This window comes from Lissotriton vulgaris, chromosome 4_1 (genome assembly GCF_964263255.1).
Source record: "Lissotriton vulgaris chromosome 4_1, aLisVul1.2, whole genome shotgun sequence".
In the NCBI taxonomy this organism is placed as follows: domain Eukaryota; kingdom Metazoa; phylum Chordata; class Amphibia; order Caudata; family Salamandridae; genus Lissotriton; species Lissotriton vulgaris.
Window position 1 is genome coordinate 151170118 of NC_141691.1, and position 18894 is coordinate 151189011.

The window sequence follows — 18894 nt, forward strand, 5'->3', positions numbered from 1 at the left end:
ACTACAATGTCTATAGACCTAAAAGTAATACTACCAATGGGTCGAACAAATAATCTCTTTCAGCCTAAGCATACTCGTTGGCAATGGACCTAAAAACTAAAAATAGAAAATATGAATAGAAATAGAAAGAAAGAAAGACAACCGATAATGTAAAAAAATTACAAAGCGTATTTTAATGATAGAGGGCTATTACTGACTGACATACGGGGTCTTTAAGTAAATAAAGACACACTCACTTTTAACCCTTTAGGGAGCGTGTGTGTTTATTTTAATAGATGCTTACTATCCAACACCTATGCGAGTCCATGGTCAAATAATGAATACAGGCACTATTAACTGATATGATATTGAGGTACTTCAATCTTGAGACAAAGATATTTTTCGCCTAGACTGTACATCCAGATTCCTTGGCACCACGAATCCGCATACTGGCGTTACTTTAGCAATAACATATGGAATAGTAATACTGCTATATAGAATCCGATGGATAATGTTATTACAATGCCGAGTGCTCAAAGAGCATCCGAGCATTTATGTTATAACTATTCCACTAAAAAGCCACAGAGTGTGGGAGAGTACAATAGTAGATCTACAATGGATCTCGATTAGACATTGTACCTAGATGGAGTGTTATCTTATACCCACAGTTGAATCTAATGGAGAGTCTCCTTACATAAATAGATTCTTCATTCCTAGAACACAATGAGATTTTAGCAATGTGGCAAGGTATCCATACTGAAAAAGATTTACATTCCACCAATTATTCGTTCCCATTCTTCACGAGAGTTAAGTCCATGTCTTACTGTATTTAGATAAGAAATGCACCACTGCTCTCTTTGTTTTCGAACACTACCAATGTTTCCACCTCTTTTACCTATCTTTACCCTCTCCAGTATGAACCACTTGAAATCACATTCACCATGTTTCATTTCTAAAAAGTGTGAGACAGTTGGAGCAGTTATCTTTTTAGTTTTAATCGCTGATCTATGCTCCTGAAATCTAATCCTAGCCTCTCTTCCTGTTTCTCCAACATAGCAGAGCCCACAAGGGCATTCAAGCAAATAGATCACATTTTTGCTCCTACAGTTATTATGAGTCCTACATTTAACTGTTTTGTTATTGCATGAGATTTCGGATGCTACTATGCATTGTTCACAGATGTTACACATTCCACACTTAGAGGTACCCACTACTTTGATGTTGTCAAGTGTTCTCTGATTGTCTCTTGATTCCTCCCTATATGTGTGTACTAATAAATCTCGCAAGTTTTTATTCTTTTTGAACGCAAACAGCGGTTTCTCTAATGTATTTTCCTCATCATGGTTTAAGATATGCCAGTGTTTGTTTACTACATTCTTGATTTGATTGCTTATGTGAGAAAATGTGCTCACAAATACTACTTTGTTTAGAGGGCCCTTCTCTGTCTTCGTTTTTTGAATCAGAGCATCATGTTCATAGAATCTAGCCCTCTTTAATGAATGGGACAAACGTTGTTAAGGGTATCCCCTCTCCTTACATTTCTTTTTTAGTATTTCAGCATGCTTATAGTAGTCGTTAATATCAGAACAATTCCTCCGCAACCGGAGGAATTGGCTAAATGGGATGCTCTCTCTTTGGGATTTGGGGTGAAAATTAGAGAAATGGAGAAAGGTGTTTTTTGCCATGGGTTTAGTAAAAAGCTCCACCGATAACACCCCTTCCGAGTTTCTGATGGAAATATCTACAAAATCTACTTTTGTGGTACTGTATGTAGAGGTAAATCCGAGATTTGGATCTCCCAAATTAATCCAACTCAGGAACTCTTCCAACAGGTCAATGGTCCCTTCCCAAATAAAAAAGATATCATCAATGTAGTGGTACCAGCCCGCTACATTCTCAAAGAAGGGTGCCATCTCGTTGTCAATATGCTTGGTCTCAAAATTTCCTACATAGAGACAGGCCAGACTAGGGGCACATGTGGCCCCCAAACTGGTCCCCTTCAATCGTCTAAAATATTCATTTTTTAAAAGGAAAACATTGTTGGTCAAAATGAGTCGCACACAGTCCACAATGAAATCCTTATTGGCGCCTCCTAGATCTTGGTTAGATAAAAGATCATTGATGACCTCAACTGTATCTGCCTGGGGGATATTTGTGTAAAGGGACTCAATATCCATGGTCACTAGACACTGAATCCCTTCACAGAACGGCAGCCCCTCAATAAGTGAGATGATATGTGCTGAGTCCCTTACATATGACTTAAGGTTGCACACCAGAGGCCTCAGAAAATGATCAACGTATTTACTTATTGGCTCAAGTAGAGAGTCAATGCTGCTAACAATTGGCCTCATGGGGGGATCTAGCCTATGCTTGTGGACTTTAGGAAGGCCATAAATGGCCGGAGTTTTAGGTTCTACGTTGTTAAGGAATTTGAACTCCTCCTCGCAGATGTAACCATCATCCCTGGCATTAGTTAGAAGATTTAAACATTCTCGTGATCTCCTCATGAGACAACTTGCATTAGTGCGGGCATAGTGTTCCTTGACTTCCAACATCCTAAGCATTCTCTCTTCATAATTTGTGGTGTCAAATACCACTACTCCTCCACCCTTATCAGCAGGCGTAACTGTAAGGAAATTGTCATTCTTCAATTTCTCCACTGCTTCTCTCCCAGCTTTGGAAATATTAAAGGAGAGGGTTTTTTTATTGTTGTCTATGAGTTTATGTATCCCACTCTCAACTGCTATCTCAAAAGCCTCAATGTTTTTACCCACCATGCCCAAAGTGGGTGTAAAAGTTGACTTGGGTTTCAGTCCAGAGATGTTTTCATGGACTCTACTCTCTCTATTTTCAAAGAAGCGTTTAAGTCTAATTTTCCTAAAGAATGACCGAAGGTCTTTTTCCAATTGGAATTTGTCTAGGATAGTGGAAGGGACAAAGCTAAAACCTCTACTTAGAATGTCTATCTCTACACTACTCAGCTCTTTACTAGATAAATTAATTACTGGTAGTTGGCTGGTCTCCAGTATTGTTTGCTCCGCGTGCTCATATATTCCTGCTGTGGAGGTGCTCGGTTGTACTGTTGTTGTCTGCCACAATTGAATTGGCCCCGCCCTTGATTTCCATTGTATCGCTGGGCCCTCCTTGGGCGTGACTCTAAAATATTCCCTTGGTCACGTCCATTCTGCCAGTTTCATTGTTATGGCAGTCCTCCTCTTCACTGCTGGAGCCTGATGTGTCTGAAAAGGTGACCTGTTTAGTGCCCCCTCTGTATATTGTCTGTTTTCCCTTATTTTATATACTTTTTTAATGTGTTTTTAAATCGTTTTTTAAATATATAAATAAACTGTGCATACTGAATGTATTTGTCCTTACAGAATTTTGTTAATCATTGCATTGCTCAGAGTGATATGTTTTTGTGTCTGAAGAACTGATGTGTAATTTGTCCGTATAAGTTGGTTTGTTTTCATTTAGGTGCCCAAAGGGAATTTCTTTTTGACACACAGTCAGTTGCTGGTACCCTATCCCTTTGGTATTGGGTCCCTCTCTCTTTTATTAGAGCTCTGTAGCCTACACCTGCTTGCATCTGACAGTTACCAGGGGGTGATAGCTGCGATAGGTGGGGTGTCCCAGAGCTGCCTGTCCTGTTTCTTCAGGAAGTTCCTGGAGGCCATGATGCAGAGAATACATCATTACATCAGCTTCCCTGACACACATGCGGAACTGCTAAAGACCAAGACTGACTTCTACCAAATGGCAAACTTCCCACATGTCATCAGCTGCAGTGATGGCACACACATCTCAATCTGCCCACCTGCAGCCACAGTGGACATTTAAAGGAACAGAAAGTCCACCCACTCAAAAAATGTGCAGGTAATCTGTGATGCTAACAACATAATCACAGACATTGTGGCTAAATTCCCAGGGAGCACCCACGACTCCTACATCTTTCAGAACAGTGGGATCTACACACGCCTGACAGCGGGGGAATTCGGAGAAGGATACCTGCTAGGTAAAACACGGTGACACAACCTGATAGATACTGCAGATGTAGGTGTTGTTGTGCATGTGATTAATGGCTCTCTCTTTTCCACATAGGTAATAGCGCATATGCCGTCCGCTCTTTCATCCTGACACCCTACCTGAACCCATCAACCCCGAGTGAGAGACGATATAACGTGGCACACAAATCTACTCGCAACGTTGTGGAGCGCACCTTTGGGCTGTTAAAAAGCAGGTTCCGCTGCCTCCACAAAAGCGGAGGCGCACGTCAGTACTCACCCCTCATCTGCTGTAAAATCCTTGCAACTTGCGCAATGTTGCACAAACTTGCTACAAAGAAAGGTACAGAAGTGGAATTAAGTGATTATGAAGACCATGATGATGAATTTGCACAGCCTGACCCCAACACAGCAGGAGTGGCGCCAGCAACAGATGGGAGACAGAGATGGGCAGAGATCACCTGCAACTATTTCTAAGTAAGTAAGGAGTCACAGCCAGGCGTTGCATCTTCATGACGTAGTTTAATGACTTGCCACTACGACAGAGAACAAATGGCACACCATGCCAATCCAAATGCAGACAACCTTAATAGGTAGTCATGGGTTACTTCACCCTAAATATGTACATAAAGGTGTGGGCAGCATTAACGTTTGCGCCCACGCACAACAGTGCTGGATGCCTGCAGGTGCCCTTTCTCACTGTCTGCTGAGCCAGGGCCCGCAGCATGCCGCCTGCTGCATCTCCGTGTGTCTGGGACAGGGGGTGGGGGGGTAATGCTGCTCCTGCTGGTGGTCTCGTCACTCTCCCCCACAACTAGTGCACCAGCGTTGGCTGCCTGGGTGGTCAGAAGCACTTCCAGTGCGGTTGTCACCTTCCCCATCCCCATGGTGACATCAGTGCAGCAGTGCACAAGCCCCTCCTTCATTGCCACGGAGCGCCTGCAGAGCAGGGAAGTGGCAGTTGCCAGACGGTTCACCGCATTGGTGTGCTGCTGCATTTACTGCCTCTCCCTGCGCCTTCTTGCCCTGTCCTCATCCATTTTCTCACAGATTTTGTCTTTGCACTGATTGTATGGCCTTCCCCTGCAGGCGCTGCACTTTAACCATACTGGCCTCCAGCCCTCCGAAGACCCTGTAACCCTGCCAAGTTGTGCTGCGCTCCCAGACCCTGCGGCGTCTCGCACCTTTGTGCACACCCTCGGAGGTGGACTGCAGCCCAGCATTGGTTTCCTCCATTGGAGCAGTTGGCATATCACCCTCCCTTCTGTTCTCAGAGGACGACTCCATGACATGGAGAGTGGCTACAGCATGCCTCCTGGGCCTTACCACTACCGGTGATGTTGAAGCTGGTGAGACTGAATTTTCTTGTGAGGCCTGCTGTGGTGGTGATTCAATCAGCAGTGTCAATGCTGGCTCTGCTGTTGTGGCTGGCCCTGTTGGTGCAGCTGCCTGTGGTGTTGATGCTGGTGGTGCAGTGCTGTGACCTGCACTTGTGCTGGCATCCTCTGTTCTTCCCTTCCGGGGTGCCCTTCCTTCCTTCCCCTGCGCTGTCCTGCGCGATGACTCTCCTGTGGACAGATATGGACATTATCTCAGTGGTGTTGCAACCCTGTATTTCAGTATTAAATTACCATCCTGTCACATTATCTCAATGTCCTCTACTGCTTCTGACTGATGTGTGTGGCATGCCTTGTTGTTTGGTGTGATGACTGTCATGATGTGTGTTTCACTGACTTCCTCTCCCATGATGCATTTCTGGTGTATACCAAAACCTCTACTGGCGTGTGAGTCACACAGCTACATTGGGGAAGGGGGATAGGGAAGGGGGGGGATTACTGTGGATGCTTCTTACCTTGTTTTGTGGCAGCTCTGCCTGAGCTGTCTGCATCCCCGATCCCAGACACACTCTCGGGCTCCAGGGTCGACTCCACCAGCTGCTCCAGGTCAGTGAGGGCAGGTGCCCTGCTCCTTCTTCCCCCTGTGACACTGGCCTCTTTCCTCTGTACAGCCAGCTTCTTCTTGGTAATGATCTGGAGATCATACCACCTTTTTTTGAGGTCATCAATCTCACGTGGGCTCACCCCAATGGGGTTCACCTTCGCCTGGATTGCCATCCAGGTCTTCCTTTTCACAGCCTCTGCTGCCTTCAGGGACTGTTTTTCAAAAAGCTGGGTGTGGTGTCTCACCACCTCCCCAAATCGTCTTTCAATTCCGTATCCCAGCCTTCTAAAATGTCAAATCACACCGCCGCCTGTCTTCACCTCCCCTTTCAACACGCTATACTCCTCTTCCAACAAAGCTCCGCACCCGAGTACAGGCGACGGAATTGAAAGACGATTTGAAGTCAACTTAGCAGGTGATAGCTGGGATACAGCACTATTGACATTTTTCACACACTGCCCCCTAGTGTTTAAATAGAAGATCAAGACGAACGTTATTTCGCACGTATTACAATAGATATCTGATTCACACTATGGTTTGAGAGACGATACGCCATACAAAAGGAATCTGTTACTAGCAGTTTTGAGCCCTGAGGAAGCCGATTGGTTACCCAACCACGGTGAAACGCGTTGGCAAAAGGGATTGGAGTGGATGAAATAAATCGAAACAAAAGATCTTCAAGAGCCTAACTGATTATTGCGATGTTCTCATATGAGATAATTTCTGATAAGATTATGATAATTGGTGTGCTACAAATTCAGTATAAACAGTTTTTAATATATATGTGATCTCCTTGGCAGCCACGGTTAAATCCCATGGCTTTCTAATAAGTTCATATGCAGGCGACACACAAATAGTGTTATCAATCTCACGCAGACAGGAGAAGGAAACTGGGGCTCACTTTCATAATTGCATAAAGGGCATCTCCGGTTGGATGACGGCCAACTGCCTGAAATTAAACTCTGGAAAAACAGAGGTCCTTATATTTGGAAATAACCCCAATATCTGTGGCCAAAGTGGTGACCTGACGAGTTGGCATTTGCCCATCACCCACCAGGAAAGCAAAAAACCTGGGGATGATTATGGATAATAAACTCTCCTATAGTGACCACGTGAGCATGGTGGTCTCGGCCTGTTTCCTAATCCTTAGGAAAATAAGGAAAATAAAGATCTTTCTCCCTGAGAGCAGTCTCAGGACAGTGATCACAGCCCTCATTATGGCAAGGATCGACTACTGCTATAGTCTTCTGCTAAATACTCAAAAAAGGCACATCAATAGACTGCAAATCGCTCAAAATGCAGCAGCAAGATTAGTCACAGGCACTCCCAAATTTGTCTCTGTAAAGAAAGAGCTGGCTCAACTTCATTGGCTCCCCGTGTGGCTAAGAGTACATTTTAAGTCCCTTTGTTTAACCTTCAAAGCCCTCACTGGAATTGGCCCCAATCATCTGAGGCAGAAATTCAAGGGCTATGTGCTCATTAGAAATCTTCGTTTCACAGGAGCCAAACTAGTAGTAACTCCAGTTGGGGTGGCAGAAACTTCATCACGTGCGCCTCCAAGGCTTGGAACGAGCATCCACTCCACCTGAGGAACTCTCCTGATCTCCTCTCATTTGGAAGGGGGCTGAAAACCTGGCTCTTCCCTCAATAATTTTTTTTTATAGACCTCCAGCAGGCATGCGCAGCACCAGGACACCTCAGGGTAACCATGCGCTACATAAGTTCCATTAACATAACATAACATCTACATTGATGACATTCAGATCTTTTTGAAGTCATATGCCAAACATGTGGCATAGGTTCAAGCCATTCTGAACCAATTGCGAGAAAATAGTCTGAATGCTAAACTTTTAAAATGCCTCTGTCCTGTAGAGGAAGTGAAGTTCATGGGGTACCTATCAACCTCTACTGGAATTCATATGGATACCAAGAAAGTTGAAGCTATTGTACAATGGAAATCCTGTCAAATCGTCAAAGAAGTCCAACGCTTCATAGGGTTTGCAAACTTCTATTGAAGGGTCATTCCTCATTTCTCTACCTTAATAGCACAAATAACAAAACTAATTCCGAAGGTCTTTGTGCAGCTAAAAGACACTTTCATAAAGGCTACAGTTTTACAACACCCAGACCCTACTCAACCATCTATAGTTGAAGGCGATGCTTCTCAAGTAGCAGTAGGGGCTGTCCTTTCCTAAAAAGATCCTCAGAGTGGAGAACTCCCTCCATGGCATACTACTCCTGAAAGCTGAATTGTGCAGAAAGTCATTATTCTGTGACTGAGTGAGTACTTTTATCCTCAAAAAAGGCCTTTGGAAAATGGAGACACTGTTTCCCCAGGGACCTCCATACTGTTACCATATTGTCAGATCATAGAAACCTCCAGTTTTAAAAATCAGCACATGCTCTGTCTACACACACACCTACTCACAGACCCTCATAACCACTCACACACCCACTCACTGACCCACACAGCTTTCACACACTCACTCACATACTCACAAAACCACTTACATGCTCACATGCCTACACAACCACTCACGGTATGCACCTGTTACAACGCAATTTTTACTCCGCACTACCACTACAACGCAGGCATTACAACGCATACCGTTACAACGCATTGCGCTGGGGGGCGCTCTAGGATAAGAGGTAAGTTTAATTTACTATCCAACACCTTCCCTAGGGTCCACGGGGACTGGAGTTAGAATAGTAAATTATACTTACCACTATCCAGCACCCCAAAGCGCTATGCGTTGTAGCGGTATGCGTTGTAAATACCGCGTTGTAATGGTATGCGGAGTAAAAGTATGCGTTGTAACGACATACATCCCCAATCACACACCCATGCAACCACTCACACACCCACAACCACTCACACATATTCACACAACCCACACAGACTCCCTCACACCCACTCAGAGACCCACACAGACTGTCACACACACATTCACACATCCACTCACACACACCCTCACACAAGTTGCAGGGACATTATAGTTAGGAACTAGCTTTTGAAAAACCATAGAAAGTCACTGTTAAAAGCAAAGATTTAAGGGACATTATAGTTAGGAAATACATTTTTTAAAAACCTTAGACATTCACTAAGAAAACCAGACGGTACAGAGACTTTATGGTTAGGTTCAGATATTATACACACAAGACCATAGAAATTCAGCAGTTAGAGTTATTGTTATCTCAAGTAGCTATAGCTTGTGTCCTAAGGTAACTTAAACTCACGTCCCAATATGCAATGCTAATTACCCCACATCTTACATCACTCATGACATCTTCTATGACATCATTGATAATATCACTGCAACATTTGAAGTGAAATTATTGAAGAGAAAACTGTGTATGGCGAAGGGCACAAATTTTAGTTACCTTAAGGCTCGAGTTATAGTACTTGAGATAACTATAACTGATGAATTTCTGTGGTTTTGTGTGTGTAAAATCTGAACCTAACTATTTCAAGGATGCAAGTGTGATATCTGTGGCTACCATAAAAGGGAGAAAACTTTGATGAAGCATTTGTGGAGTTAATATATGACTACTCAGCAGCCCATATTAATTCTGCCCACTCCTGATCGGATTGTAGAGAATGGCAGCGCAGGTATTGTTCCATACACTGATTTACTCTTTTGGTTTGTACATCCGTTTGGGGATGGTGGTTGGAGGACAACCGCACATCTATTTCAATAAACTTGCAAAGAGACTTCCAAAACTTAGAAATCAATTGCAGCCCCGGTCTGAAATCAGAACCGATGGAAGTAATTGTTCTGCAGATTGCAGAAAAACACTTGCCAATTTATGAGAGGTTGGTAAGGCCTTAAGCTGAAATATGCCATTTAGTGAGATGACCTACTGTTACTATAATTGTAGTGCTGTGTATCCTTTCAAGGATCTAGGTAGCTCCGTTACAAAATCTAAGGATATGGTATGTCACGGCGTGGTGGAACAGGTAAAGGCATTAACAAATCCACTTGAGTTTGATGAGAACTTTTTACTTGTGCACAAATAATACAATTTTCGACTTATCTCTTGGCATCTGTGGAAATGGATGGCCACCCAAAAATATGTTGTACCAGTTCCCCAGTTTTTCCTCTCCAGGATATCCTGCTAATGCAGTACTATAACACCACTCTAAAGCCATTTGTTGTTTATTTACCATAGGCAGGTATAGACATTGGTTTACGCAGATTAGTCCTTCCTTACATTTGTTAAGATGGCTAAGTAATGTGTTTTGAGGCTACAATGTCTTCTGTTCTATCTCTACTTGTTCTAAGACGTCGGTTTTATCAGAGGCGTGTGACAATGCTCCCTGGATCTTATATAACGGTACTATTAGAGGGGGTTCATCTACTTGTTCTTTCGCAACATACCCATACCTAGAGAGGGCATTGGCATTCCTGTTTTCTCTTCCGGGTTGGAATTGAGTCACAAAGTCTAAACAGTGGCCATGGCTTAAATAGGAGCCATACCTGTCATTGCAGTATTGTTTCGCTTGCAACGCGAACTCAGTGAACATTCTAAGGACTTTCTAGGACCATCAATTCTCCACCACTGTTATATCAAGCTGCAGGGGCACAGGGAATACAGACAGCCCTGGAGACTTTGTTTGGGGCCATAAGAGGCCCGACATGTGGGCTATAGTGACTACGATGTATTTCTTGAGGGCTGATCAGATTCTAAGCTTCATCCTCATAATTTCGAACTTCCTTCAGAAGTCCCTTATTTCTGCTCCCGCTATCTAGAGCAATTTAGTGCTTCCTTTTTTATGACAACTGAGCCTACACTTGGTTACCTGAGGACTGGTCTAGATTCTGTTATCCTACTTACATCATCCAGGCATCCGGCATGCTCCGGCTATGCCCAAGCATCGTAAAAGAGTTTTAGAGGAATAACTTAACCTGCCATCTTGTTCCTTATTTATGGAATACAACTGATAATCCATGAAGCTTAAACTATAGCTCAGATTTTAGAGGATGTCACCAATGGCACAGATGTAGTGTTAGGATTAATCTCTAATTAATTGGATTCTCAAAGGACTATTATTTTGCTCCCTTGAAATGCTCTTGAATTTGTCATTGCTGGATAGGGTGGAGGATCTGCCAAAATAGGGTCTGAATGGTGCTCATTAATACCAAATATTTTATTGAGTGTAGTTGACTAGATTGACCATATCAATGATGGCGTTGAGGAGTTGCAAAAAATTCATTATGGTCTTAATCTTGATTAATGGAGTACATGGGCTTGATTGGTCAAAGGGCTTATCTTGCTTGATATAATCAGTAGGGTTTGCATGCATTGCATTAACCATTTTACTAGAAATAATGAGTTGCCTCCTTTCCCCCTCACTTTACCAGACCCCGATGGTAAAGTCGATTAAATGACTATGGGTCGCTTAAGCATTCTAATGATGATATATCTTATGAAGCAAATAGACTTATGACAACTGATTTGCTTTGGAAATGGCACTATAATTAGTGCAAATTGGAGGGATTGAGAAATTTAGAAATATTGCATATGCATAACTGAAGTAGCATTGAGCATGTTGTTGCTCAATGTAAAACAATGCAAACAAGCTGGTCTCATCTCTGATTTGTAAACCTCACTCTCATGCCTAGCAGGGTAGACAAGAGTTTTGAAGCAGCTTGCTCAGCCCTGAAGGTTTACATTCTTGTATCATTGTGTATACTATCCCACAATTTCAGTTTCTGTACCTCTATAGTCCCTTGTTTTCATTTTGTTGTGTGAAACGTTATCAGAGCCCTGTTTATGTACCATATGCATTTGCGTTCTGTACATTTGTGCTTTTAGCTTTATGCTCTTTGGTTGCACATGGACATCCTTGGGGCCCAACACTGTGATTCTTAGATTTTTTTTCTTTTGTTCATAAACATTTTCAGACTTCTAAAATTCGGTGTAAATGCATATTTTTTCCATAATACCATGCTGCGTATTGCTCACACCAAGCTCACTCCCACAGTAAGTATAATCACTGGTTCAGTGGGGAAAGATTCAAGTGGGGGTACACAAAAATTGTCCATTTGCTCCCCCATTGTCAGCCTCTGCCCCCATCCCACAAAAAGCCATTCGCCACCACCAAAAACAAAAATAATACCTGATGCCAAATCCGACCCCCAACACCCTTTGGGGTTAACCTTCTCTTCTCAACCAGGGGATGGTTTTTTGTGTGTTTTTTCCCTCTCTCTCTCTCTCTCTCTCTCTCTCTCTCTCTCTCTCTCTCTCTCTCCACATGCTGGCAGTACGTGGATCTCATAACAGAAAGACAAACAGACATAACACCACGCTTACTTAAGCCAGCCTATTGGGCAGTCAGTCTCTCTGTCTCTCAGTCACTGACCATCTGGCAATGACAAACCTTCTATCAGCTGTGACTTCAGTTCATTAAAATGCCAGTACAAAACAGAAGCAACATTGCATGCATTTTGGATGACCCTCCCCATTATATCCTAGGAAATGGCATCACATCACCTTTGTCCACCGTTGTGTAGCAGAATGTAAACACACTTGCTTGTGTAGTGGAACTGTAGCTTGCCTCTGCCATGTTTTCTTTCTCAGGCTCATGGGTGGTACCGACTGTGCCCACCTCTGAGCCTTGATGCCGCACTAGAGGCTTGGGTTTCAAAGGCAGCTCGCGCAGCTGAGCTCTTTACATTTTTGGTTCACATGAAGGACATCTACTGATTCTCATGTGTTCAGCTAAGCACCTGTTTGTTGTTTTGGTGGGAATTCTGGCAAGTAGCCCACACTGAAACCTTGTGCATAGGAGGCGTATGCCGATTTGTATCGGGGCCTCTCTTCATTGCTGTTTTATGGGGACCCGCTTGCTGACAATCTTTGTGGTTCAAAGAATACATTTTTGTCAAACAACTAGTTGAGGCTGGACAAAAATTTACTGCTTTTCCAAATGCACAAGGTTGGGCAGTTCAGTGCTAGAAAATAGCCTGACATACACAACATTGTAATGCTAATAAAAATAACAATTGGGTGAGATGGCACCTATGCCAAGTTAAGTTTACGAGCACACTCTCCAATGTTCTATCTAAAATGTATTTAAATTTAGTCAAGCAATTACCATGCATTACCGCTCTACATGCGCTAGAGGGCGCAGTTGCCTAATTCTTTTTCATTCCTGGGACTGAAAGGTTTTAGCACATTTCACACGATATACTGATAATGTCAGACACAAATGCATTTTATATCGCATTAAAGAATACATTTGTTTCAAATTGAAAGAGAATGACTGATAGGGCTATCAAAGACACGGAGTAATGGATGTGAACCCTGTTAGCGCAGCAATATGATAATGTATTTTTCTATCAATAAACTACACCATGGCTATCAGATAACCTTGATGAAGAAAGACAGCGCGTGAATTGTGAACTGCTGGAGCAGCTGCAGGCCTCGTGGTCTTCAATGAGGAGTGCTGTACAGAACTGATAATTTTCTTCAGATTGTTTAGATCTGACAATTCTTTGCCACCAAGTTCATTAATGTCAGTATCTTTGAAATTAGGGTGGCCACCTCTCACCATGTCATTGTAGACACTGTTTCCACTCGTGGGCTTTTGTGTGATCGCCTTATGTAAATGTGTTGTATTTGTAAAGCGCACGGCTGCCCACGCGACGGGGCGCCCCGGCGCTGCACTCATACCGCTGTGGAACCCTTCCTGGATTTCCTGTGAGATGTCCACTCCTGGGCACTCCCAAGGTGAAGCCAGGCATCCAAGCGCTGCTGGGGCCGTTGTGGAGATTAAGCAAGCTATTGCCCAGAGTCACAGAGTGGGACCCATGATTAGACTAGGCACTGAGGCGAGAATTATCAGGTCCGGGGAGATTGAGTCCAAGAGCCGCCGAGGTGTGATTGAACCCTGGTCCCAGGCCAGACCTCTGCATCAGGGTCTGCCGCTCTAATCATTGAGCCACACTTCTCCATGCATTCTCTATGTCGCAATCTGGTTTTGCATCCATTGAACTAATTTAACATACCTGAAACCCAAGGTTTGTAGGTGAAAAGTTCAGGACTAAAGACATTATAGTAATGACCTTGAGTTAGGTGGCCAGGGACGTAGGGGACTATTTACAAGCCCCTATTGCCCCTGATGCTCCGGTGGCCACGGTCACCAGCCCTGGCAATCAGCCTGACCGGCCCAAGGTGAAGGGCGCGAGGGGGAGAGTGGGGGAGGGGCAGGGTGAGCACAACTCCCATTGGCGCTTTTGTTACAGGTGTCCCATATTGCAGCCCTGCTGCAAAATCGGCCACCTGTAACAAACCGCCCCCAGGGGTTCAAAACGGGCCCCACTCTTCCAGCCTACCGGGAAAATGCCCAGTGCCCGCTACGGCCAATCTGGCCCTGTCGGTGGGGGTGCACCATTTTCAAAATTTAGAAGGTGGCTTAACGGCAAATTGTATATATGCCCCTTTCCGCCGCTGTCCTCTGCGGCAAAGGGGCGTGCACCGGGTGTTGCTGTGGGCGTTCCACTGCCACACCCATTGCTTTTTTATGCTGCCCAGATTTACAAGGATCTGTAAATCTATGGTAGCGTCAAAAACTAACAAGAGGAGGCGTTAGAATGGCGCACGAAGAGAAATACTTTTATTTTTCCTTGTTAGGTTTTGACTGGCCATGCGCTTTGCGCATGTGCCAAAAAACCTCTTGAGTTGTGTGTGTGGGTTTGGGTCGGCCCTCGTCATTCATTGGCTGGCTCCATAAATGGAGCCTAGCCATTGGACGAGGGGCCTGTCCGTCAATGCCGGACCAGACACGGGGGCGTTCCCGACATTCTTTGGCTTTTGCCGACGTCACGCGACGCCGGGAACGCCCCCGATTCTGGTCCGGCATTGCCGGCACCTCCCTTGCTCCCCCTCCCGCTTGTTTTGGTGCCCGTCTTCTGCTCCGGCCGGCCGTCGTCAGCTCTCTCCTCCCCCTTTCCCGCCCCCTCCCGCTTCTCTCTAATGCCCGCCTTCCTGCTCCGGCCTCTCCTTTCCTGCCCCCTCCCGCTTGTTTTGGTTCCCGTCTTCTGCTTATCTGACATTCCTCGGAGTCCGACGCGGGCACCTCACTCTGATTCTGTGAAGAGGAGCGGTCTCTGCGGAGTGCCACCTCTAAGTATGGGCATGTCGAGGCCCCCCACCGCAGATCTCTCCCAGAGGTGCCTCCCCGAGAGCAGCGCCCCTGACTTGCCCCTTCACGGTCTCTCGGCCAGGCTCGCCGCGTCTCCTGTTCCCTGCGCATCTTTCTGCCTCCATCTCTCGTTGTTTTTTCCTCTGCACACCTCTGTTGACACTTCCCCGTTCGCCCGTCCCTCGTGGCCCGGCTTTCCTAAACTTGTTCCCCTCCTCTCTTCCCCTGCCTTCCTGCCCCAACCTCTCTCCCCCTGTCTCCTACCTTCACTCGTCGCTCGTCATGTCCTCCCGCAGCTCCTCGTCCACCTACCGCTCCTCGCAGCGCTACAGCACTTTCGGTTCCAACTCCTCGGGTGAGCCCAGCTGCTTCGAGCCGCTGATGGAGAGCACGCGGGCCCTGGACCACGGCGGCCTGCGCCGGAGCTCCTTCGGCATCCCGCCCCGGGAGCCCTTCAGGTACTCAGGTGGGTAAAATCAGAGGAAGTTGTGTGTTTTTAGGTCTGGCTGCTTGACAGGCACAGCTGTCAGACCTACAGTACTTTAAAATATACAGAGAGTGAAGTTTGGGGTTGCTCGGCGGAATAGTAGTTCTTCCCTCATGATGGAGCTGTTTAATGTATCATTCCGCCTCCAAAAGAGTGCTTACAGTGTCATGCATTGGAGAGCTACGTCATCTTAAAATAGGCATGTCGAGGCCCCCCACCGCAGATCTCTCCCAGAGGTGCCTCCCCGAGAGCAGCGCCCCTGACTTGCCCCTTCACGGTCTCTCGGCCAGGCTCGCCGCGTCTCCTGTTCCCTGCGCATCTTTCTGCCTCCATCTCTCGTTGTTTTTTCCTCTGCACACCTCTGTTGACACTTCCCCGTTCGCCCGTCCCTCGTGGCCCGGCTTTCCTAAACTTGTTCCCCTCCTCTCTTCCCCTGCCTTCCTGCCCCAACCTCTCTCCCCCTGTCTCCTACCTTCACTCGTCGCTCGTCATGTCCTCCCCCAGTGCCGGGCATGTAGTTCAAGGAGAGCAGCGCCAAGAATCTGCGGCACCTGGACTTCCTGGCACCCAGGGCGGCCCTTGACAAGCTCTACCAGCGTGGGGAGGTACGGGGCGTTTATTTATCTATTCGTTCGCACACACAGGTTACCTTCTCATTAACATGACCTGCGACTCCTTGCACAGCTTGTTCTTTTGTTTATCCACGACTCTACCATACATTCACCTCATGTGTTCGTCTGGTCCCCTGTCAGTTCACTCACTGAACCAGTTAATCACCTGTGACCTTAGTAATATAGCCGTCCACTTGTTAATTACGCTGTTTGTTGTCGCATTAAGCCATCAAGTTCACTTATTCGTTCTTTTGAATAGTGATTAATTCACCCAGTCGTTCCTATCTGCTTTTGTGTACATGTCTCCTTATTGATATCTCCCCTTCGACCCACCTGTTCCTTCTCCTGCACCCCCCGTTTATCTGTACATCTCTTACATTCCCCCTATAAATTGTCATCCTGCTTCAAGCGTGTGTTCATCGATTCCCTCAATTATCCGTCTATGTACTTCGCCAAGCACTTTTTCCTATATTTGTCTGCCACTTCAGGGTCAGCTATTCGCTCATACCCTCAGCAGCAATATTAGCCATTCGTCAATGGCACGTTTTCAAGGGCTTTCCTCACTAGTTAAGTGTTACTGGGAGGGTAAATCACCACACGAATATTACAAACTAGGCTGCTCGCATTTCGTGGAGCCACGGGGCCCTGCAAAAAAGAATAGTGTTTTTGAGTCATTCGGGTTCACACCTTTTGTGAATTCGACCCTGATTATCTAAACCACGGTCACTGCATAAACGTAACCCTCCCGTTGGTTTCGAAAAGATGCTTAGCATGTTCGCTGTGCGCACGGTCATTGGCACTGGTTGCATGAATGACTTCGGAAAGCGGTCCCTGTAAGCTTCAGCACTTCAATAAACAGCTGGCCCCTGTTTCATTTGTGTCAGGAGGCCTTTCCTTAGACTCAGGTGTGTTTAGAGACTCGAACAATACATACTCAGTATATGCATGAAGGGGCAAGGACATTAGATTTGTCACTGAAATAATGCAGGCGGCGTCTAGTGAGCGATTATGTGAAGGGTCTGTTCAGGTCGTTTCATGAATGATAGTCCAAAGTTGGGAGAGCCACTTCTGTCTAAAGTTATGTAAAGGGTTGTAAACTAAATTCTAAAACTGCATACATTTTGCTGTGGGTGGTCTTCATCCATAATTCGTAGCTTTATAGGGATTCTGAGTTTTAGTTTGGGACCCTAATTGACAGTGGGCATGGAAGGGGGAGAGTTGGCCACCTCAACATATATATATAGGTGACAGAAACGCACATATTGCCTTGAAGGCTCTGACCCTCTTGAATGTTCTCTCTGGGCTCAGAAGCAGTGTCCTGTGCACTTCAGGCAGTTCTTCAGTAGGCGTACCACTGATCTGTCTCTGGAACATCTGACCTGACTCCGGAACCACTGATCTGTTTCTGGAGCCCGTAATCTGCACGATGCAGAGTACTCACAGGAGAAGGTACCTTACAGACTGAAGAAATTCTCATTTTATCCTAAAATAGGAAGACCCTGTCAGTTATTTAGAGTGCTTAGAAATCAATGCACGGAAGCATTAAGTGCTGTTTAAAAATATTATTTGTGAGACAAAGATGTCAGCCCTTCTGATGGATTGCTCTTAGAACCCAGACTCGTGGCGCTAGTCTGTAAAACAGTAGAGCACATGACCTAGGCTGCAGCTTCAGAGTGCAGCTTCAGAGTGCAGATTCAGAGTGCAGCTTCAGAGTGGAGCTTCAGAGTGCAGAGTGGAGCTTCAGAGTGCAGATTCAGAGTGCAGCTTCCGAGGGGAGCCTCAGAGTGGAGCTTCAGAGTGCAGAGTGGAGCTTCAGAGTGCAGAGTGGAGCTTCAGATTGCAGATTGGAGCTTCAGAGTGGAGCTTCAGAGTGCAGAGTGGAGCTTCAGAGTGCAGAGTGGAGCTTCAGAGTGCAGAGTGGAGCTTCAGAGTGCAGAGTGGAGCTTCAGAGTGGAGCTTCAGAGTGGAGCTTCAGAGTGGAGCTTCAGAGTGGAGCTTCAGAGTGGAGCTTCAGAGTGCAGAGTGGAGCTTCAGAGTGGAGCTTCAGAGTGGAGCTTCAGAGTGGAGCTTCAGAGTGCAGATTCAGAGTGGAGCTTCAGAGTGCAGATTCAGAGTGGAGCTTCAGAGTGCAGATTCAAAGTGGAGCTTCAGAGTGCAGATTCAGAGTGGAGCTTCAGAGTGCAGATTCAGAGTGGAGATTCAGAGTGGAGCTTCAGAGTGCAGAGTGGAGCTGCAGATTCAGAGTGGAGCTTCAGAGTGCAGATTCAGAGTGGAGCTTCAGAGTGCAGATTCAGAGTGGAGCTTCAGAGTGCAGATTCAGAGTGGAGCTTCAGAGTGCAGATTCAGAGTGGAGCTTCAGAGTGCAGATTCAGAGTGGAGATTCAGAGTGGAGCTTCAGAGTGCAGAGTGGAGCTGCAGATTCAGAGTGGAGCTGCAGATTCAGAGTGGAGCTGCAGAGTGCAGATTCAGAGTGCAGAGTGGAGCTTCAGAGTGCAGATTCAGAGTGGAGCTTCAGAGTACAGATTCAGAGTGGAGCTTCAGAGTGCAGATTCAGAGTGGAGCTTCAGAGTACAGATTCAGAGTGGAGCTTCAGAGTGCAGAGTGGAGCTTCAGAGTGCAGAGTGGAGCTTCAGAGTGCAGATTCAGAGTGGAGCTTCAGAGTGCAGAGTGGAGCTTCAGAGTGCAGATTCAGAGTGGAGCTTCAGAGTGCAGAGTGGAGCTTCAGAG